Here is a 23,465-nt window from a genome sequence, read left to right as displayed (position 1 = left end):
GAACATTTATACAGACTCAAAATATGCCTTTGGAGTTGTACACGCACGTGGAGCAATTTGGAAGGAGAGAGGACTAGTGAGTTCTCAAGGGAAAAATATCAAACACGCAGAAGAAATTCTGAAGTTACTGGAAGCTGTCCAGCTCCCTAAGAAAGTAGCAATTATGCATATTAAGGCACACCAGAAAGCGAGCTCAGATTTGGAAAAAGGGAACGAGCTGGCGGACAGAGAGGCAAAACAAGTGGCCAAAACACAGGTAAAAACAGAAGGGGCCTTAATTCCTGATAGGTGGATTTCCCTAGAAGGTAAGCCAGAATACACTAAGGAAGATCAAAAGCTCATTACAGGTTTAGAAGGGTCATATAATGAAGAGGGGTGGGCTCATACCCCACAGGGAAAGCTAATCGTTCCCTCTTGCTTATTATGGCATTTGATAGGGGAGGAACATAGGAAAAGACATTGGGGAACAGAAGCCCTGTATAATCATCTGATAGGAGAAATTGTGGCTAGGAATTTATACGCCACGGTGAGGCAGTGTGATCGCACAACAGTGTGATCTTTGCCTCCAAACTAATCCTAAGAGCACCCCCAAGCTGGAAATGGGCCAGACTGGAAAAGGCAATGGGCCTGGACAACAATGGCAAATTGCTAATGTTTATTCATTACTAAAACACACCCACTTGTGATTTGCAGCTATGCATGTTCCGTAGCTTTCTCATGGGAACTTCTTCAAAAGTTACTTATGAAGTTATGTCAAGGTCACACTGTCCCTGTTTTTCTCCTGATATCAGCAAAGCCAGCTATTTTCGGCCAAGGCCTAGTCTTGCTGCTCAAACTGACATTCTTTCACACAGAACTCTGCTCGCACAGCTTTTCTATAGACCCATGTCCTTTTTCATGAAGCCAATTCCCAACAATTCCCCCTTTTTCTTTTTGTGCGAGTAGAGCTTGGTGTGTCAGCTTTGAGACTCCTTTTATCATGCACCCATACGGAATTCTAACTATTACACAGATTAATATCAATATACCCAACCATCATAAGGCTTCCTTAATCAATGACATTACCCATAGTGTTATCCCGCCGAATATTGATTGTAACACTCCATCAAACCAACTAGTTTCTTGCTGGATCTTTGTGTATGTTTCTTCAGCCAATCTATTTGTTTGTATATAGATTGAGGTAAAATTTTAACACCTGCTGTATTGCCCTTTGCAAAGATCTGTGAACACAATTAATTAAACACAGTAAAAACAACATTATACCTAATAAAATACATAAGCACACAAAAAGAGGTTTGATTAATAGCTTTAGCTAGTGACACCCAAACATTCTTACTGTCCCATGGTGTTAACCGATGTGGATCAATCACCGGTGTCACTGTCATGCTGCTTACTACAGTCAGTGTGTTCCATATCAATCTCAGCATAAGGTTTCAAATTTATGGGTAAATCAGGAACGTATCTGCCAGACATGGAGGATGTGATTTTTTTTTTGTCCAATTGCTGTCAAGGCTTGCCGTCCCGGTGCACTTAGTTGTCTTGTAGAAGTTAAGCTATCGCTGCCCCTCAATAAATCCAGCAGCGGCTGTAAGTCTGTATTTGTAATACCACAACAAGGTTGAATCCACTGTAGGTCTCCGTTTAAATCTTTCTCCCTCTTTTTGTTTTTGAGCAATCCAGGCTTGCTTAATAACTTGGGATGCCATTTTCCTTAATAAGCTGAACAAGGTAAAACTGTTACAATAGCTAAAATCACAGTAACTACAATAATGCCCATAATTCTTTGAGCCAACCCGTTACCCCTAATGACCCAGACCATGAGGAAAATGAACCATCTATACATTCTTGTGCCATCTTGCTCCACGAACTCAGCCCAGCAATCGGTAGGTGCCAGCTTTCCGTGGGCGTCCCCACAGAGGCAACGATGGCCTCACCGTACACCAGCCCGATGCTCTTCGGAAAATCCCAGTATTTATACATTTGCAGAGGAACGGGTTTTAGCACACGTGGCCAGCGGGTGCCAAAAGTCCGCCTCGGTTGCAATCTATGACGCATGCGCTCGCTGGCCAGGCGCGCTGCACGAGTCATAGCCATCTTGTCTATTGGTTCATGGGCTTTACGATACAGTTGCGATGCACAGAGAATCTTGACCTGTTATGTTAGCCAAGGTGACCTATACATTAGTTTTTGGCTGAGGTAGTATTCATATTGCCACATCATCTATGATGCTCCAGATGATGATGGTCATGCAAATCGAACAGGAGTCCATCGTGGGCCTGTATCTGTGGAAACACAATCAACCTCGTTCCCAGGTTATTAATGGAAATAGACCTTACCCCTAATTTTGGCTTTAACTAACTTTTACCCCACACTGTCTTCCCGTAATCACACTATGTTTAATCAAATTATGCTTTACACACTTTTTACCTAAAGCAGGTTCTATATACAATAAGGCACGCTGTTCTGAAAACCTCTCTGAAGGACTCCGTGTCCACTAGTAATACTCTATTAGTTAGAATCTGTCAGATCAGTGGCTCCAGCACCCGCCGGTGCCGTGCCAGTCGCCATTGGAACAATTCCGGGTCCAGCATCAGTGCGAAGCCATGGCTTGTCCCACTTAGCCAGGATCTCCCAGTAAGTTTTACTTCTGCTGATCTGCACCATTTCCTGGATTCTGGGTCCTTATACATTACCATGATTCCTGTACTTTGTTGCGTCCTTTCTGCCTGTAAAAGAACATGATGCACTACCATTGGTGGGTCTTTGTGATCACCTGTCAATCTAAGATAATTTAGCACAAATAAGGCTTTGGCCAATCGTTCCTCTGGGAGTAAGCCCTGGGTTCCCCCCTTTTGTTTTTGCAGCATGTTCTTTTAGGGTTTGGTTGGCCCATTCGACAATAGCCTGTCCTGTGGGAAGATGTGGAATACCGGTACCGTGGTGAATTCCCCACAAATTACAAAATCGAGCAAATCGTGTAGAACCATAGGCTGGGCCGTTGTCCATCTTAATTTCTTGAGGCACACCCAGTACTGCAAAAGAAGCGTGAAGATGTCATTCAATATGTAAGGCCTTTTCTCCAGTTCGTGCCGTGGCCCACATGGCAGCAGGATAGGTATCAATACACACATGCACAGAACGCTTTGCACCAAACCACATGACATGGGTGAAATCCATTTGCCACAACTGCAATGGCAAAAGACCTCGTCGGTTAACCCCACAGCCCAAGCCGAGCCCTTCCTTTTGACAATCAGGGCATGCTTTAACGATACCTTGGGCATCAGTAAGTAGTAAGTCAAATTGCTTTGCTAACATCCTAGCGGGTTGGTGCAAGAACGCATGCGATTGCCGTGCTTTGTTGAAAACGATTCCCTGGAGGAGGCTCCCGTGGCGCTGCAACCAATTGGTCAGCTCTGTCATTTCCCGTTTCTCATCTGCACAGTGTTCTCATACCCAAGAGTTCTACCAGAGGGGTCATATTGCCATTAGTGATACCGCAAAGATTCCGCACCCACTGGATATCTCCCACAAGCTTCTGGACATCATGTAACATTGAAATTTCTCATGTTATTTGAACCTTCTGAGGTTTAACATTGCTAGCATTTATGTGCCACCCCAAATACTTCCAAGGTGCTGCCTTTTGCACCTTTTCAGGAGTGATTATTACTCCGCGATGGCTTAAGATGTCCTGCAATTGAGTTAAAATCTCATCCTGTGGCAAGTTACTGAGGTAACTGCTTTCTTACAGGCTCTGATGCCCAGGCCACATACACCTGACGCATCGTGGGGGAATTGCGCATTCATTGCGGTAACATGACCCAATGGTATCTCTTATAGGGTTCTGCCTTGTTAATCGATGGTACCGAAAAGGCGAACCGTTCAGCGCCATCTGGGTGCAATCTTTTAGATTTATAATTAACAAATCCCATTCTTCTGGAAGCATAACTGGAGATGGCAAACCTGGCTGCAGGGCTCCCATACTGTGCATCACCACATTCACAGCTCAGATCATGTAACAGTCTCCGCTTCCCACTTTTCTTGGGAATGGTAAATATTGATGTATTCCATGGACTAGTAGAAGGAACAACTTGTCCCGCTCTCAACTGGTCCTCAACTAACCCTTGTATTTTTAGTAGCCTTTCAGAATTTAGCAGCTACTGATCAATCCAAACAGGTTCATCTGTTTTCCAGTTAATTTTCAGAATCGGCTACCCCTCAGTGACCGCTCCTAAAAAGGATGCGTCACTAACATTGCCTTCATTTGGCTCAATAAATCATGGCCTACGAGGCCAAACAATTCAGTTGGGGTAGTCATGACATACGGACACGTCGTAATGTGTTCACCATCGGGGAACACAAATGTAATTGGTAGCTGACTTACTAAGGTGGCTTGTGTGCCCCCTATCCCTGCAATACCAAAGTTTGGATTGATCGATGGCCATGATGGAGGCCAAATGCATTGTGAAATAATCATAACATCAGCACCTGTATTGATTGTCATCGGTTTCTTGACAACAACTCCATCGGGCCCTTCCAATTGCACTACCTTTTCTGGTTTACCTCTTGTTGTGTCCATGGCAAAGTATACCTGCGGTTTCCCTGTGGAGCCGAATCCACCATCTCCACGTTGTACTTCACCTGGGTTCGGAACACACGACCTGAATGGAACTAATTGTGTTATTCTGGTACCTTTAGGAATAGAAACAGGAGGGATTAAAACATGAATCATAATTTTCACAGTCCCACAATAATCTGCATCAATAAGCCCTGGGAGCACCAGAATTCCTTCTAGAGCTGTTGAAGATTGCCCCATTAAAAATGCACTAAGTCCAAACCCCAATGGTCCCTTTATGTTGACTGCAGTTTCCACATCCACTCTGGAGCTTCCTGCGGTGGCGGATCTGGTGGTTGCGAGGCTGCCTGAGGGCTGGCAGCTCAAGCCCCTTGCGTTCGTGTCGTCGCGCGAGGGGCCTTCGCAGTCGGTGTAAAGTTTCCCTTCCTGTATTCTTGGTGGTATGGTTATCTTTCTTACACTTGTTGCAGCACTTACTGTTAACAGTACCTGTACATTTGCTCCTAATGTGTCCACGTTTGCCACAGTTAGAACACTTGACCAAGGGTGTCTTACTGGCCTTGTGTTTCTTTGTAGCTCCTTGGAGAGCTGTGGCAGCATAGGCTACTTTCTGTGAGTCCACTGATCGATCCGTGTATTCTATCATATCAACGATGTCTGCATTTTTCGGCAAATTACACAATGCTTTGCGTGTCTTTTCAGTAGCATTTTCAAAAGCGAGTATTTTGAACATGTTTTCTTTCATGCCCTCGTTCATGTCAGGGTGGTCATAAATTGTATTCTCCTGTTTCACCTGGGTAAAAGCATGGCTGTACATATTGTCTGGTACGGTAAGAAAAGCTTGATACGCCAAGATCTGTGATAGATGATGAACCTCAGTGACACATTGTAACTGAGCGTTCCCTGATGCGAAGGGTCCAGTACCCATCGGCATCTGCATGGTTACTCCCCATAGGGGATCTGTTTGTTGTCGTGATGTTGCTTGTTCCCTATCACAGAGCTTCTCCCACTGCCAGAAAAACACTAACATTCGGGCGGGTGTCAAAATCAACTGTGCTAGCTGTTTAATATCTCGAGGTATCAGCGTATCAGCAGAAAAAATGAATTGCAGTATTTGGTGAGTTAACGCAGATTTGATTCCGTACTGACTCACAGCATTCCTTAATTTCTCAATGACCTTCCAGTCAAACACCTCCCATTTTTTCTGTCCATTTGATGCAATAACTGGGAATGCTTAGAGCATAGTCCCTTCTATAATGGCATCTGTTATTACACCCCTCCAATGTCTCTGCCTTTCTTCTGCAGCGGCTATTACAGGCGGCTCCGCGTCTGTCACGGGTGCGGTTGGTTTCCCCGTCTCTTTTCCCCATTTCCTTTAACAATTCTAACATTGTCTCTTTTTGTTCTATTATTAGAGTAGCCAAGTCCTTGTTTGCATAATTTGAATCAGGGTGTATGCTAGGTATAATTTGTTCATGTTGAACGGTGGTATCTGAGGGCTGGTTTTTCGTAGGCAGATTTTTACTCACTCCCTGATTCTGTAGGGTTTCCTTTAATCGTACGGTTAGGGAGGCTTGGGAACTGTCGGATGGCTGATTAATATCGGCAGTCCCAGGGAGTGGAGCAGAAGTCAAGGGCACGAGAGTAGGCGAACAAGCTCCAAAAAGTCTCTCTCGCTGCATTATGTTTTTCTCCCCGCTTTTCCCTTTCGCTTGCGGTTGGAGAGAGAGAGCAGCAAAAGCAGACGCAGACGCTTTACGATCTGCTTTCATTTCTTACAGAGTTGTCTTAATCAATTTCCATAAAGTTACAAGATCTTTAACTTCTTTAGACCCGTCACTAATTTCATCCCATAGGGAGGTTCCAATAGCATTCCAGGTACTAAGCTCAAAAGCTGTACCCACACTAATTGAAAGGTTTCTGTCCTTGCTTCATTAGTTTTTTAGCTGATTTATCATCATCAGTTACCATATCCCATAATACGTCTCCTAATCTACGCCATTCACTCTCCTTAAATAATAAATCTGGATTCTTAAAGCATCCCTTAACGCGACTGTCGTGGTTTCAGCCCGGCCGGTAACAAAGGACCACGCAGCCGCTCGCTCACTCCTCCGCCCCCCTCCGGTGGGATGGGGAGGAGACGGAGGAGAGAAAAGGAAAAGAAACTGGAACCTCGAGGGTTGAGATAAAGGCAGTTTACTGGGACAAACACAAAAGAGATTACAACACCAACAACGGCACTAATGAAAAAAGGTATACAAAAAAGAGTGATGCACAGTGCAACTGCTCACCACCCGGGACCCGACGCTCCGCCACTTCCCCCACCGAAAAAAACAGAGACCACCCCCCGGCCCGCTCCCCATTTATATACTGGGCAGGATGTCACATGGTATGGAATAGCTCCTTGGCTAGTTCAGGTCAGCTGCCCCGGCTATGCCCCCACCTCCCAGGTTCCTGTAAAAATTAACTCTATCCCAGCTGAACCCAGGACATTATCCACCCCTTATTCTATACCATCTACATCATGCCCAGATCTTACTTTTTTTTATTTTTTTTCCAATCAACCACTACAACTTTCCTTGTCTTATATATAAGTATATGGACTCCACCCCCTGACCTCGCACACACACACACGGTGTTCCTTTAGCCTATGGGCTATCCCTCTAATGTGTCCATCAATTTTGGGGCTCTATCTGTTGTAACAGTTCTTCAGGATAAGAGAGAGATGGTGTGAGATGTTGGGTTGTTGTACGCTGCCTCTGGAACTTGTGGCTAGTACATTTGGTGCAACTCATGCCCCTGGTCTGCAGGTCGAAGATGTTGATCTTGAGGAAATTGGTGGGTGCCAGTTCAAGTTCTATCGCTGTTGTACTTGGCTCAGTTTCAAAAGTCCATCCTGTAGTCATTTGGATAATTCTCACAATAATACCCTTGATATGGCATATAGACACTATAGATACAATGACATGCATTGGCAGGTTATTTAGCAGTTAAATATCATACAGCCCAATTCACTGGCTATTCTCTCCCAAAATCAAATCTCCCTGAGGTACACATCGAACCTCCCCATCCTTCTGCATCACCCACCAGGTGTACCCAGGTCCTTGAGCAAAAACAACCCCTTGAATGGGTTTGCTTCTGCTTGAGGGAGGACTAACCCAGACTGTCTTTCCTAACATACTCCTCATGCGCACTACAGGGACTTTATCCCCTTCTACAGTATGTGGATCTCTTGGTTGGGCGGGGCCAGCCCGATTGGCGGATCCTCTAGTATTAACTAACCAGGTGGCTTTTGTTAAATGTGTATCCCAATGCTTGAAAGTTCCACCCCCCATCGCTCTCAATGTAGTTTTCAGCAGTCCATTGTACCGTTCAATTTTTCCGGAGGCTGGTGCGTGATAAGGGATGTGATACACCCACTCAATGCCATGTTCTTTGGCCCAGGTGTCTACGAGGTTGTTTCGGAAGTGAGTCCCGTTGTCCGACTCGATTCTTTCTGGGGTGCCGTGTTGCCGTAAAATTTTCTCTTCAAGGCCCAGGATAGTGTTCTGGGCAGTGGCATGGGACACAGGGTATGTTTCCAGCCACCCAGTGGTTGCTTCCACCATTGTAAGCACATGGCACTTGCCTTGGCGTGTTCGTGGGAGTGTGATATAGTCAATCTGCCAGGCCTCCCACTGTTTATATTTCAGCCATCGTCCTCCATGCGACAGGGGTTTTTGCCGCTTGGCTTGCTTAATTGCAGCACATGTTTCACATTCATGGATGACCTGTGAGATAGTGTCCATGGTCAAGTCCACCCCTCGATCTCGAGCCCATCTATATGTTGCATCTCTTCCCTGATGGCCTGAGGTATCGTGGGCCCACTGAGCCATAAATAGCTCACCTCTACGTTGCCAGTCCAGGTCCACCTGAGACACTTCAATCTTGGCGGCCTGATCTGCCTGGTGGTTGTTTTGATGTTCTTCAGTGGCTCGACTCTTGGGTACATGAGCATCTACGTGACGTACTTTTACCACTAGCTTCTCTATCCGAACAGCGATATCTTGCCACAGTGCGGCAGCCCAGATGGGTTTACCTCTGCGCTGCCAGTTGCCCTTCTTCCATTGCTGTAGCCACCCCCATAGGGCATTTGCCACCATCCACGAGTCAGTATAGAGATAGAGCACTGGCCACTTTTCTCTTTCAGCAATGTCTAACGCTAGCTGGATGGCTTTCACCTCTGCAAACTGACTCGATTCACCTTCTCCTTCAGCAGTTTCTGCGACTAGTCGTGTAGGACTCCATACAGCAGCCTTCCACCTTCGATGTTTTCCCACAATGCGACAGGACCCATCAGTGAACAGGGCATATTGCCTCTCATTTTCTGGCAGTTTATTATACAGCGGGGCTTCTTCGGCCCGTGTCACCTCTTTCTCTGGCGACATTCCAAAATCTTTGCCTTCTGGCCAGTCCGTAATCACTTCTAACATTCCTGGGCGACCGGGGTTTCCTATGCGAGCTCGCTGTGTGATCAGTGCGATCCACTTACTCCACGTGGCGTCAGTCGCGTGATGCGTAGAGGAAACTTTCCCTTTGAACATCCAGCCCAGCACTGGCAGTCGAGGTGCTAAGAAGAGCTGTGTTTCAGTACCAACCACTTCTGAGGCGGCTCGAACTCCTTCATATGCTGCCAAGATCTCTTTTTCAGTTGGAGTATAGCGAGCCTCGGATCCTCGATATCCCCGACTCCAAAACCCCAGAGGTCGGCCACGGGTCTCCCCAGGTGCTTTCTGCCAAAGGCTCCAGGTAGGGCCATTCTCCCCAGCTGCAGTGTAGAGCATATTTTTAATATCTTGTCCTGTCCGGACTGGCCCAAGAGCTACTGCGTGAACAATCTCCTGCTTAATCTGTTCAAAGGCTTGTCGTTGCTCAGGCCCCCATTTAAAATCGTTCTTCTTCCGAGTAACTTGGTAGAGAGGGCTTACAATTTGACTGTAATTTGGAATATGCATTCTCCAAAAACCCACAACACCTAAGAAAGCCTGTGTTTCCTTTTTATTAGTCGGTGAGGACATAGCTGCTATTTTGTTGATGACGTCCACAGGGATCTGACGACGCCCATCTTGCCATTTTACTCCTAAGAACTGGATCTCCTGCGCAGGTCCCTTGACCTTACTTTCTTTTATGGCAAAACCAGCCTTCAAAAGGATTTGGATTATTTTCTTCCCTTTCTCAAAAACTTCTTCTGCCGTGTTGCCCCATACGATGATGTCATCAATATATTGCAGGTGCTCTGGAGCTTCACCTTTTTCTAGTGCAGCCTGGATCAGTCCATGACAAATGGTGGGGCTGTGTTTCCACCCCTGGGGCAGTCGATTCCAGGTGTACTGGACGCCCCTCCAAGTGAAAGCAAACTGAGGCCTGCACTCCGCTGCCAAGGGAATGGAGAAAAATGCATTAGCAATGTCAATTGTGGCATACCACTTAGCTGCCTTTGATTCCAGTTCATATTGAAGCTCTAACATATCTGGCACAGCAGCGCTTAGCGGTGGCGTGACTTCATTCAGCCCACGATAATCTACTGTTAGTCGCCATTCCCCATTGGATTTCTGCACGGGCCATATGGGACTATTAAAGGGTGAGTGAGTCTTGCTGATCACTCCTTGGCTCTCCAGTTGGCAAATCAGCTTATGGATTGGGATCAGGGAGTCTCGGTTGGTGCGATATTGTCGCCGGTGCACCGTCGTGGTAGCAATTGGCACCTGTTGTTCTTCAACCTTCAGCAACCCCACAACCGAAGGGTCTTGGGAGAGACCCGGCAGGGTAGACAGCTGTTCAATCTCCTCCGTCTCCAATGCAGCTATACCAAAGGCCCAACGGTACCCTTTTGGGTCCTTGAAATACCCCCTCCTGAGATAATCTATACCAAGGATGCACGGGGCCTCTGGGCCAGTCGCAATGGGGTGTTTATGCCACTCATTCCCGGTTAGACTCATTTCAGCTTCCAATACGGTTAGCTCTTGGGATCCCCCTGTCACACCAGAGATACAGATGGGTTCTGCCCCTTTATAACTAGATGGCATTAGGGTACATTGTGCACCAGTGTCCACTAGAGCCTTATATTCCTGTGGGTCTGATGTGCCAGGCCATCGAATCCACACTGTCCAGTAGACTCGGTTGTCCCTCTCCTCCACCTGGCTGGAGGCAGGGCCCCTCTAATCCTGGTTAGAACATCCGTTACTCACTTTCTGCACACGTAAATCGGAAGTCCCTTCAAGGGGATCGGAAATGAGATCAGCCCATCTACTGCGTCTGGGGGACTGCTCACGGGAAACTGGAGCAGCAGTTTTCCAAGAATTCTCTTTTCTGGTTGCTTTTTCTCGCAACTCCTGTACCCGTGCATCCAAGACTGAAGTGGGTTTTCCATCCCACTTCCTCATGTCCTCTCCATGGTCACGCAGGTAAAACCACAGGTTAGCCCGTCGAGTGTACTTTCTCTCTCCTCTCTCTTGGGCAGAGGAACGCTTACTCCCAATAACTGCGATGCGGGCCTGTACAGGTGAGGAGGAGGACAGATCCACTTTGAATTGCTGGAACTCTCGGGACAACTCCTCCACAGCTGAGACACAGGCCCGTAGGGAGGAAGAGAGACTCCCTTCGTATTGCCGGAGTTGGACAGCCAATTCATCCACCGTTTGTCCATAGCCTTCTCTCCAGGACATTACTGCCAATGAGTTGGCATAGGTTGGTGGTGCACTTCGTAGAAACTTCCGCCACATGGGTTGTGTGCATTGGACTTCATCTGGATCTGTGGGTGACTGCGCATTTTCTGGATCATTGTAAATCACCTCCAGCACGGCTAATTCTCTCAGGTACTGAATACCTCTCTCCATGGTGGTCCACTTGCCTTGGTGACATGTAACTTCATCCCTGAAGGGGTATCTTTCCTTTACACCTAACAAAAGTCGCCTCCAGAGGCTGAGGACTTGTGTTTTTCTCCCAATCGCCTTGTCGATGCCCCCTTCCCTAGACAGAGATCCCAGCTGCTTGGCTTCCTTACCCTCTAATTCCACACTACTAGCCCCGCTATCCCAGCATCGGAGCAGCCAGGTAACAATGTGCTCACCTGGGTGGCGGCTAAAATCTTTTCGCATGTCACGCAACTCACTCATGGATAGAGATCGGGTAATTATTTCAGGTTCTGCCTCTACCTCCTGTTCTCGCGATGACCCTGGTTCATCTTCATCTCTCGCTAAGCGAACTGATTTCTTTGTGTGTTTCTTTTTCTGTACAGGGGCGACTGATACTGGCACAGGCTGGTTCTCTGGTTCAGCTGCAGTGTCTGTCACCGGGGTAGGGGTAGTCATGGTACCTGTTGTCGTGGTAGGGGCAGCCACGGTGCTTGTTGTCGGGGTAGGGGCAGCCACGGTGTCTGTTGTCAGGGTTTGGGTAGCCACGGTACATGTTGTCCTGTTTTCCATCTTTTCCCCCTTTTCCCCCCGAGGGTGCTGCATAATATCAAGCAGTGTTTGGTAGATATTGGCCAGAGCCCAGCACAGTGCAGCGAGTTGTATGTCTTTGGAATAGCCACAGCATTTTTCTTTCAAATATTCTGTCACTTCATAAGGGTTCTGTAGTTGTTCGGGAGTGAACTTCCAAGTCACTGGCGGTGAGAAGTTCTCTAGATACTTGCCCATATGCTCCCACATGCCGTGCCACCCATGAGTCTCCAGCTTTGGGGGAGATCTCTGAGTGGTACTCTTAAAGAGCGTTTTTGTAGCCCTAAACAAGACCTGAAACATATTCAGGAGGCATAGCACTAACAGCACATTGGCTTGCGCATCCCAAGGATATTCAAAATTCTCAAAAGCTGTTGTAATTAGTCGGAAGGAGAAGAGGGAGGTGAACGGACGGGGGGAGGTATCCCCCCCTAATTTCCCCATGGATTGGGTGTAATTACCAATAAAATCCGACAGAAGGCGCCCAAAGTATGGAAATGATATCACTGCCTCATACAGATACCAGCTTAACCTCATGACCAGTGATGTAATCATTTCATAAGTCGACATTGCCCAGTACAGCAAAATGATAATCCCAATCACTCTCCCAGAGATGAGATACGCAACTACAGGCAATACATAGAGCATATAAGAGCTTACAAAACGCCACCATGTAAACAAATGAAACAACATTGTGACTAACATCTATATATCTAAGAAATGCGTTTGGCAAATTTGTTTCAACACGCTCTGGCCAGATCTGTCGTTATCTCAACCCTTCTGCCCCACGTTGGGCGCCAAAAAGGACTGTCGTGGTTTCAGCCCGGCCGGTAACAAAGGACCACGCAGCCGCTCGCTCACTCCTCCGCCCCCCTCCGGTGGGATGGGGAGGAGACGGAGGAGAGAAAAGGAAAAGAAACTGGAACCTCGAGGGTTGAGATAAAGGCAGTTTACTGGGACAAACACAAAAGAGATTACAACACCAACAACGGCACTAATGAAAAAAGGTATACAAAAAAGAGTGATGCACAGTGCAACTGCTCACCACCCGGGACCCGACGCTCCGCCACTTCCCCCACCGAAAAAAACAGAGACCACCCCCCGGCCCGCTCCCCATTTATATACTGGGCAGGATGTCACATGGTATGGAATAGCTCCTTGGCTAGTTCAGGTCAGCTGCCCCGGCTATGCCCCCACCTCCCAGGTTCCTGTAAAAATTAACTCTATCCCAGCTGAACCCAGGACAGCGACCAACCCCGAAATTTGCTTAATGCAGTTTACTCCCCGCTTTTCTAAAAAGCACTGTAATAATTTTAGGGCTACCTCTTGATCCATTGCCGGCCGGCTTCTTGATACTCCTGGGTGCTACCTTGATTAAGGGACCTCGGTTAAAAAGTCTTTGCAGCCTTTTTCCAGTAGCCCTCACTGACGGCGAACCCCTTTTGGATGGTCCAGGCACGAGAGTTAACACACCAACCAAGACGATCAGCGTTCGGTTAATCTTTTGCCCCCCGGTCGCTGCTACCGGTGCTTCTCAGTGTCCGTCGCTCCAATTATTCCCCTTTCTTCGGTCCCCGTTCGGGCACCATTTGTTGGAGCGGCGGAGGAATGCACATAAGTCGACCCAATATGAGTGATAGAAGTGATTCAACTTTATTTGCACGGATAGCTCATATTTATACAGTTTGCGATAATTATGCCTACTAGTCCTAATATGATTGGTACATTGCTAATGTTTATTCATTACTAAAACACACCCACTTGTGGTTGGCAGCTACGCGTGTTCAGTAACTTTCTCATGAGAACTTCTTCAAAAGTTACTTGTGAAGTTATGCCAAGGTCACACCGTCCCTGTCTTTCTCCTGATAACAGCGAGACCAGCTGTTGTTTTTCTCCCAATATCAGTAAAGCCAGCTATTTTCAGCCAAGGCCTAGTCTTGTTGCTCAAACTGACATTCTTTCACACAGAACTCTGCTCGCACAACTTTTCCACAGGCCCATGTCCTTTTTCAGCAAGCCACTTCCCAACAAAAGGTATTCCTAGAAAAAGTTTCCCGTTTATAAAGCAGGAGTTTGTTGGGGCTGAATTACAGTTCCTTTGTAACTGAATTGGGTCAATATTCCGAAAAAGGGGAATATGTTTATTTTTGAAACAGGTCAATACTGCATGTGTTGTGCTGGCAAGGAGGAGGCTTCTTAAATGTAGAACTTGTTAAATTTAAAAGCACACCTCCACTCTCCATAGTATTGCTTCTATGTTAATTCAGGGTTAAGATATTCGTTCACTTCAGTTTCTGTGAATCTGTTAGGGCAGCGTGCTCTAAGGTGATGGGAGGGAGCAGGGGGAAGAAGGGGAGGAGGAAAAGCAAAATATCTGGAACCTGCTCTTCCATGACTCCTGCAAACTGTAATGTTATTTTTTTTTCCCAAGCCTGAAAACTGTACTTGGCAGTGGGATTGTGGCTATCTTGTTAATATTCTTCCTTCCTTTCTTGTTTTGGCCTCTCCAGGAAGCGATTCGAGTAATCCTTGGAAATCTTGATGATTTACATGCATTTTCTACAGACCACTATCTTTCTGTGTACCCTTTCTTTCCTACTTGTAAAAGAAAAGGTCCAATGACTTGTATCTGTTGGGCATTGCTTAATTTGACATTCCTGCCTAGTAGTGCGCAGATCTTTAGCTGGAGTACGACTCCTCTGAGCTTCGCAGTTTTACATTAGCTGAAGATCCTCCTCAGTTGTTGCCTTCACCAGAGAACTGATGTATGTAAAAAGAATGTTTTGCAGTGTTTTCAGATGGCCACCCCTGCGTTCCAAATCTGATTTAGCCAGAGAAAACGAACGTGCATATATAAAGTCCCAGGAAGCCCACGTAATGCGATTGCAAGGAAAGCTAGTGCGTTGTTTCAAAAGGTTAATAAAATGTAAAGCGCAGCAGCGTTGGCCCTCTAGTAGACAAGACCGCAGTAGTTTTCTTGTAAGGTACATTAGGATTAAGTATTGTAGTTGCTGTAGTGTAAAGGGTTACGGAGAAGTTACTCTCCTGAGGCTGTTGTTGCAGAGAAAAGTAAGTTAGTGGAAGGAGAAGCCTTTTCAGTCCTAAGGTGCGTCAGTTTGTGAATCGGATCAGGCCCTTCGGCATCATCTCCTCCCGTGATTCCGAGTGCCCAGGAGTAATGAACACCCGCGTGTTTCCGCCTCCAAGGCATCCCCTTCCAGTCTCGGCAGACTGCGTTATTGCCACCCCTGGTCCTAGCAGGCAAGAACGAGATCATCCTCTTTCTCTGTCAGAAGCTGGTAGGTATGAGAGCAACTTATTCCTGTTGCTGCCAGGAAGAGAAAGTAGCCCAGAGCATCGTCAGACAGGAGGCACCCAAACAAAGGAAGCCTCCTTGTTGGTTTGCTTCGCTAAAGCGCAGCCAGTTTTGCCTGCGTGCTTGAGGAGGGTTTGATTCACGAGCTTGTATTTCTGGAACTGGGAAGTCCATCCACCTGCTCAGGCAGCACCGGGCCCTGCGGAGAACTGCAAGCTCAGAGGCCTGGCGTGATGAGTTGTCCTGCAGTCTGTGTGTCGGGCTCCTCACTGTAGCATACCTCTTAGTTAATCGCCAGCTGTGGGAGTCCTTGAAGCCAAACTCAAACGAACAATTTCATCCCTTAAAGGAACTGACTGTGTCATCTAGGCAAATCTTGGGCTTCATCTCTGGTCCTCAGGATGCAAATGGAGTAAAAGTATTCATGTTATCTGTTTCTTCCTGAGGTCAGAGGCACGTAAGAAGGCTGCTGCCTGGCGTCACCCATTCGTGCATGCATGAGCTCCTAGGTGTGCGAACTGCACCCCCAGGAAGGAACGTCTGTAACTGTGGCGTTTGTCATGTCAATTATCTTTTGTTCTCCCATTTTGAGGAGGACTGTGAAGTGAATGTAATGATGCTAGTCCTGTGAATCCTAGTCCTTTTCAGGTTTAAAAATAATTTTTAAAAGAATTACTTTTTAGTTAGGAAAGCTGATGAGGTTTTCTTCACAGGGTTGGGAGAGCCTGGCATGTTGTTTTTTGCGGGAAGATGTGAGGACTGAAGCCAGATGCAGTTAAGGAAACACAGTGCTATGAATGCAAGCAACTGATGGAAGAGTGTCACCTGGATGAGTGTTTCTTGTAATGTGTTACTAGCGTATGGTGTCTCCTCACATCTCATTTCTCCGCTGTGTAGTTCGATGTGTCACTTGTTCAGCTGCTGCTGCTCATTAAATATAAATCTCCATTGGCAGGAGCAGTTACAGGGTTGTGGATCTTGGACCAAGATCCTCAAAACCCCCTAGCTATGCGAGGTTTCCCTGCCGCACGTGCACTGCCTTTGTGTCCTGACGCTCTGTTTCTCCAGAAATGTCCGTATTTGTGTGGGGAGTTTCAAGGACCTGCCTGTGGACGCGACGGCCCCTACACCCCTGATGTATTCTTCTGGTGCTGCATCCTCTTCTTCGCCACCTTTGCCCTGTCAAGCTTCTTGAAGAAGTTTAAAACCAGCCGCTACTTTCCAACCAGAGTAAGTAGAAGGAGGTGGCCAGTGTCCATCTCCGCACTCGTTTCCCAAAATGGCTTTCCTGGAGCACTAAGCAGTATTTGCCCTGCCTTGGTCAAGCTGGGAAACGTTGGCCTTGCAGGCCAAGCTCTCCAAGAGCTTGGATGTCTCACACTCATTTCCATGAGTGCAAAATCATCATAGTGTTTCCCACCTGCCTCGTGACCTGCCCCAGATTGAAGATTTTTGGGGTTTGATTTTTTTTTATTTTTTTTCTTCTCCTCAGGTAGTAGGAAGTCAGGTTTCCCAAAGTTTTGGGGGTTGGGGTTTTCGGTTTGGTTTTTTTCCCCTACCTTCTGCGCATTATGTGCTCGAGTGGAAAGTAGATTCGAATGAGGAGCTTCCTTTTGAGGACTAAAGGATGCCTCAGTGCCTTGTTGCCATTGTAGCTGTGAGTGTAGCTGTAGTGGCAGACATGTGTTTTCTTATTTTTAATATTATTATTATTATTTTTAGATTTTGACTTAAACCAACCCTTGTTGGCCTAGTTAAGCTTTTTTTTATTGTCTGACCCCAGATCTCACAGGGACAAACACAGCAGCAGTATCTAAGCAAGGGATCAGGCTGCATGTGCTCAGAGGGGTGGTGGGATTTGGTTAAGCAGCCTTAATGTTGTGGATGTCTGCAACTCTTGCATCTCACCTTACGGCCCTGTTTGCCATGCCCCTCTCACCTCTGGTTTCTCGCCCCAGGTACGGTCCACAGTGAGCAACTTTGCTGTTTTCCTCACCATCGTCATCATGGTGCTCCTTGACTTTGTGGTTGGGATCCCATTGCCGAAGCTCCAGGTCCCCCATGCGTTCAAGGTACGGGGTGTTTTGGCACGTGGGGGTGCCACAAGGTGATGCCGGGGCAGGGCAGGGCTGAGTCTGGAGGAGATGCTGGTGGTGTGACCATCTCCTCTTCCACCTCCAAGTGCCTTGCTTCCTCCTAGAAATGAGAAGATGGCCCCAAAACTAGATACCTACAGGGGAAGTATCTAGAGCTGCTTGCAAGGAGGAGACTGGCACTGCTGAAGCCCCCGGGAGAGGGGGACATGAAGCCAGGGCTGGGAGGTGCTCTGACGCAAGGAGGGAGGGGAAAATGAAAGCCAGTGGAGTGCCTGGGCTGGGAGACGATGCTGATGTATGGGCTTTGTTGCAGCCTACCAGAGACGACCGCGGGTGGTTCATCAACCCCATAGGACCCAACCCTTGGTGGACGGTGTTGGCTGCGCTCGTCCCAGCTCTGCTCTGCACCATCTTGATATTCATGGACCAGCAGATCAGTGCCGTTATTGTGAACAGGAAGGAGCACAAGCTGAAGGTAAGGGCCTGCGAGAGATGACTCCAGCCCCTTCTGGGCTGCAGGTCTGGGGGGAAGCTCTTATTCCCGATGCTTTCTGAAGGCATTGGTTTGGGACAAGGTCAGGCTGCGTGGCAGCATGCTCTCCTGGATTAACGATGATGCAGGGAGCAAGTGACAGGGCAGTTCAGATGAGCAACCTTTTGGGGGAGCAAATTAATCTTGGAGCAATAGAGAACTGCGTTTTTGTTTTAAAATGGCAGCAGCAGCAGGTGTGGGGAATGAATTGTTTTGATGCGCTGCCAGGGATAACTCAGAGTCACACCTTCCTTGCAAGTGGTACAGTTTTCTTTGTGAGTGGAAAAAATGGTTTGGTGCTTTTGGGTTGTGGCTTGTTGTTTTTTGGAGAAGTATTTAATGCACAAGCTCTGCATATCCATTGTGTCTGAACTCCTGCCAGATTTTCATGCCAGGTGCTTGTGCAAAGCCTGCATACACCCTTGCTTGTTTCCATTTCTTGTTTTGAATTCTGAAGAAGTTGACTTGTGCTCGAGCAGGGTTTGAGTCTGACTTGCGACGTTATCCTTGCTCTTGTGCTATGGGATGCTCTGTTTCTTGTTTTCCTGCCTGCAGAAAGGATGCGGGTACCACCTGGACCTTTTTGTGGTGGCCGTGATGCTCGGGGTGTGCTCTGTGATGGGGCTGCCCTGGTTTGTGGCTGCGACCGTCCTGTCCATCACCCACGTGAATAGCCTCAAAGTAGAGTCTGACTGCTCAGCTCCAGGAGAACAACCCAAGTTGCTGGGGATACGAGAGCAGAGAGTCACTGGCTTGCTGATCTTTGTGCTCATGGGCTGCTCTGTCTTCTTCACTTCCGTGTTAAAGGTGAGAGGAAAATGCAAACCACCCAACAACCGTGAGCTTGTTGGAGGTTACAGAAAAACAGTCCCCTCTCTGCAGGCCTGAGTAGTTAGTTGTGGAGCGGAGGAGGAGGAGGTGGTCCCAACCCTTGGGGCTTGACCAACGGTGGGAACCAGCCTCGGTTAGGTTTTGCAGCCCTTCAGGCCCCCGTTTGGTGTGCTCGAGGCGAGCAAGCAACGCAACTGCTTGAATTTTTGGGTGTCTTTCAGGCCCACCCATGTTTATGGGTTACAGTTGAGCATATTCAGACAAGCACATCTGCTCTGTTTCAAACAGGCAGCCCTTTAGTGGCTGCAATTTGCTCCCCAAATGCCGCGGAGCAGCCGTTCCCAGGAGCTAAACACACTGAGGTCATCCCTGTGGGCTTCCTTGCACGTTCCTCCCACAAAGTAATCTCGTCTCTAGGCTAAAAGGAGGCCTGTGGCCTTTGCCTGTTGCCCCAAGAATAGGCAGAAGTGTTTCTTCTACCGCCAGAGAATGCGGCATAGGGTAGCACGGGTGAAATCGCCTATTTTCCTCCAACCTTTCTGGAAAATAGGATTATTCTGAGGAGAGATAACTCCCAAGTTCAGCCTAAAGCAGAGCCTTAGCTCACTCGTGCGCACAAAATGGCAAAACAATGGTTAATATCTGACCCATCTCTAAGCCTGAATGGAAGCTGGAAAGCTTCAAGCAATTTTAGGCAGTGCCTGTGGAAGAGGGTGGTAATACTGAAAATGCAATACAGAAAAAGAAACGATTGCATTCTTTCTTTTTTTTTTCTTCCCCCCCCCCCCCCCCAGTTTATACCAATGCCTGTGCTTTATGGCGTCTTTCTCTACATGGGTGTGTCGTCGCTCAGAGGAATTCAGGTACGGACTCTTTTACAGCGTGCAGCATGTCGGCTCCCTGGTATTTTGTCTCTGTAGCAGCAGGGAAAAAAGCAGTGGCATGGGAAAAACTTCTCGCAGAGCAAGCAATGAAACTCTTTTGTGTAAGAAAGAGATTGGTGGAGGCACAGGAGGTATAGAGGGCTGGGAGGACCAGGCAAGTTCAGCGCTCTCTGTTGCAGGGTTTAGGGCAGGTCAGTGTTTGGTTACGTGAAAAGCGGGGGAATTTGGTGCAAAGGGAAGGCAGTTTCTACCACTGGTGGAAATCCTCGCGGGGGGATTCAGTGGGCCGAGAAATGCTAATAATGGAATGGCATGGAATAGTTGCCGTTTGGTGGGCAGCTCTCAGGGGCAAGCCGGTTGCTAGATGGAGCGAAGGGAAAATGGGTGCTGCTCCCAGGAGGAATGCGGTGGGATCCAGTATTTCTGACGGCAAGCGAGATGCTGCAAAGTGCCTCCACGTCTCGAGAGGGCCAGAAACTTGCCGCAGTCCCAAGGTGGCAACCTTTCCCTTTTATTTCGCAGTTCTTTGATCGCTTGAAGCTGTTTTGGATGCCAGCGAAACACCAGCCGGATTTCATCTACCTGCGGCACGTGCCCTTGCGAAAGGTGCATTTCTTCACGGCGATCCAGCTGACCTGCCTCGTCCTGCTCTGGACCATCAAGGTGTCCCGTGCCGCCATCATCTTTCCCATGATGGTAAGAGCTGCCACCGCTCGGCAGCGGGGTGTTTGCAGCGTTGTTGTGAGAGGTGGCATCGTCTCTGAGCTCACCGCATCTTCCCTCTTATTCATGAAGGTTTTGGCTCTCGTATTTGTCCGGAAAGCGATGGATTTCTGCTTCTCAAAGCGAGAGCTCAGCTTTCTGGATGACCTTATGCCAGAAAGGAAGAAGAAGTTGGACGATGCCAGAAATGAAGCTGGAGAAGAAGAAGAGGTAAGGCTTGCTGTGTCCTCGGGGCTGGACATCTCCGTGTGTCTGTGAGATTGCCTGTTTCTCTTACAGCTTGTCTGGAAATGTTGGGGGAAGATCAGCACTCAATCGAAATAGATCCCAATAGCCTGTAACTTTTGTAACCTTTGTTTCCTCAAGTAGCAGTGAGCTGAACGCTTGAATACAGGTGTAATTTTTAAAACGAGTCGTTTTTCACAAAGGTCATTATCATTATGATGATTATTATTAGATGCTGCTGCGGCTGCTGCTGCTGGCAAGACTTGCTCATAATCATGTTTTGAACACACAGTCCCCCTGCCCCGAAATCTTTGGAGTGAACGGTTTCTCCCCTGCTGCACTAATACCTATAGCTGCCAAGGGGCAGAAGCGGAGGGCAGACTGCTAAGTTTGTGCTGGGCATTCAGCTTATCTCCACTTTGATCAAAGACAGAGAACGTGATTTGTCCCTTTTTTACATCAGGAGTCCAGGAGGGCCATGGAAGCTGCTGCTGCTGCAAGTTCAGTTCAGCTGAACGTGGGGAAGACCAGTGACGTGGATATCCCAAAGCAAAGCAGTGACGGGTAAAGCCCCACCAAGCGCCAGGACCCCCGGCAAGATTAGCTTGAAGGTGTTTGGCAGAGTTTTCTCCACTTGCCTCTCTGTGGGGCATCCCACAGAAACCAGCAGGCAGCTTGGTGGGAAAATCGAATTCGGGGGCAGGGCTGCAGGAAGTGATTGCAAGGCTCTGACCGCAAGCAGAGTGGCTGCAGCACTCGCGTTTGACCCCCAAACCTTGCCTCATCAGTGCTTTTACGGTAGCTGGAGATCCTCATACTTAACACATGAGGAGTTGCAGGCGTGATCTGTACCAGCAGTGGCTTAGGAACCCGGACCGGGGCTAAGCCCCAGCAAGAGCCTTTGCACAGAGCTGTTGCTCTGCAGCTCCCCGGCTTGCCTCCCAAAACTCCTCATCCAGCAAAACCTCCCACACTTATGCGGAGCTTTGATTCTCGGGGCTCCGCTGTTCCTCTTGCTGATGCTAATGCCCTTGGTGGCATCAGTTCCCATAATCACGGATTGCTATGTAAAATATTTATTGCAGGACTGATCCTTCTGAGATTGTTATCCTGGATGAAATGTCACAAACGACCATATGGAAGGCTCTCACTTTGAAGACAGAAACCCTTTGAATCCAGGGAGGAAAAAGGTAAAGGATTGCATGTGATCGTGACCGTGCTCCTCAGCAAGCGACGGCGCACACCTACGCTTTTCCCACGCTTTGGCCGGCAAGGCTGAGCAAACGGCCTGTCCCTGGGAACAGGCAGGGAGGACCGTGGCATGCAAACCAACTCCTCTCTGCTGGGGTGGACCCCCAAACAGGGCTGAATCAGCAGCAGCTGGCAGGTCTTCCACTGATGATGCTCTCCCTCTTTTTCTCTTCCCTTCGCCTTTCCCCACTCCCGCTTTTCCCGTTTAGGAATCTTGACTTTGAAGGAGAGGAGTGAGAGCGTGACTCGGGGATGTGCCAACGCAGACAGAGGGAGAAAGTGCTTTGTTTCAGTTGGAGGATTCCCATTAAAGCCATGCAGATGTTTTCAGTTATCCTTGGTGTGCTTCAGGCATTCAGTATCTCTAGACCAGCAAGCTGAGGTGAACGTCACAGTCAAGGGGAGTTTGGTGGTGTTAAGTCTGTGTGCGTACGTGCGTGTGGGGGTGTGGGTTTGTAGTGGTAGAGGGACTGCTACTGCTTTATCATTCAGTGCTCTTCTTTTAATACCTAATTCCTCCTCTTTTTTTTTCTCTTTTTTTCAAATGTAAACTGGGAATGTCCAAAATAATTTTCTGTTATATTTGATGCATTCTCCACTTTCTTCTTGATCACAACCGGGTTTTTGGTCTGGTTTGGGGTCCTGGCTTTAATTCACTCTTATGTCTCTTACTGGTACGAGAGGGATGCCCTCTCTGGCAGGGCAGCATAGAGAGCGTCCAAGCAGTTGGCCTAAGGTGAAAGAAAAGCATTTGCTCCCTGCGCTCCAGTTTTACCTCTCTTGGTTGGTTTGGTTTGGGGTTTGTTTTTTTTGCTTTGGCTCTGCCACCAGCCTGGGAGCTGCAAAATGCAGAACTGCCACCTTCTTGTCCCCTGGCTGTAAACTGCATCTAAGGGAGCACTTCAGGTATTTGATTTTGCATACACCATATGGTCACAGGAGCGGCCAGATGAGACCTGGGGCTCTGTGTCCCTGGGCTGCTCCCTCTGTTGTTTCTCCACTTTCCTTCTGTATTGGATCTGGATGAGTTGGAGTTCCTTTACCTGACAGCAGCCCTCGTAGTGCTGTGCTCTGTACTGGTAGCTAGAAAGCTGTTGATAACACAGCAGTGTTTTGGCCATGGCAGACAGCCAGAGCACACCCAGACACCCGGACATCCAGGCGTCTTCCACATGGAGGCCACTTCCCACCTCGGCTGGCCAACGCAACGCGCTGCCTACCTTCTTCAAGGACGTCAGCAGTTTGATGCTGACGAAGCCCATCTTGTTCTTCTGGACATGTTTCAGGAGGAAAGCATCCTTGGCCAGGTTCTTGTCAGAGAGGTGGAATTCCACTTGGGACACAACCCTCCTGGCCAGCTGCCGGTCAGGGACGGGGTAGCTGTAGTCCAAGAGATCAGCCCCCAGAACATCGCTCGCATCGCAGAAGCTCCCGGAAAAGCAGGGACACGGGTGTGACTTGGTGGCCTTTGGGATGTGCAGCACTGCCCGGTCCCAGCCACAGCGGTGCAGATGGCAGAGTCTTGAGGAGCGGGGTGGCTCAGCTGCGCTCTG

At 48.2% G+C, this 23,465-nt stretch overlaps 1 long non-coding RNA gene across 1 annotated transcript; it reads left to right on the top strand.

Annotated features, from left to right (window-relative positions):
• The first annotated feature begins 21,131 nt into the window (after positions 1–21,131).
• LOC126037261 (uncharacterized) lies at positions 21,132–22,343 on the top strand. The gene is made up of 3 exons (XR_007505578.1): positions 21,132–21,225; positions 21,747–21,851; positions 22,122–22,343. It is a non-coding gene; the product is annotated as an uncharacterized LOC126037261 (long non-coding RNA).
• Positions 22,344–23,465: the final 1,122 nt, after the last annotated feature.

This window comes from Accipiter gentilis, unplaced genomic scaffold (assembly GCF_929443795.1).
Source record: "Accipiter gentilis unplaced genomic scaffold, bAccGen1.1, whole genome shotgun sequence".
NCBI classification, from domain to species: Eukaryota; Metazoa; Chordata; class Aves; order Accipitriformes; family Accipitridae; genus Astur; species Astur gentilis.
Note: the sequence above shows the minus strand (reverse complement) of the source record. Positions and strands in the feature narration are given on the sequence as shown.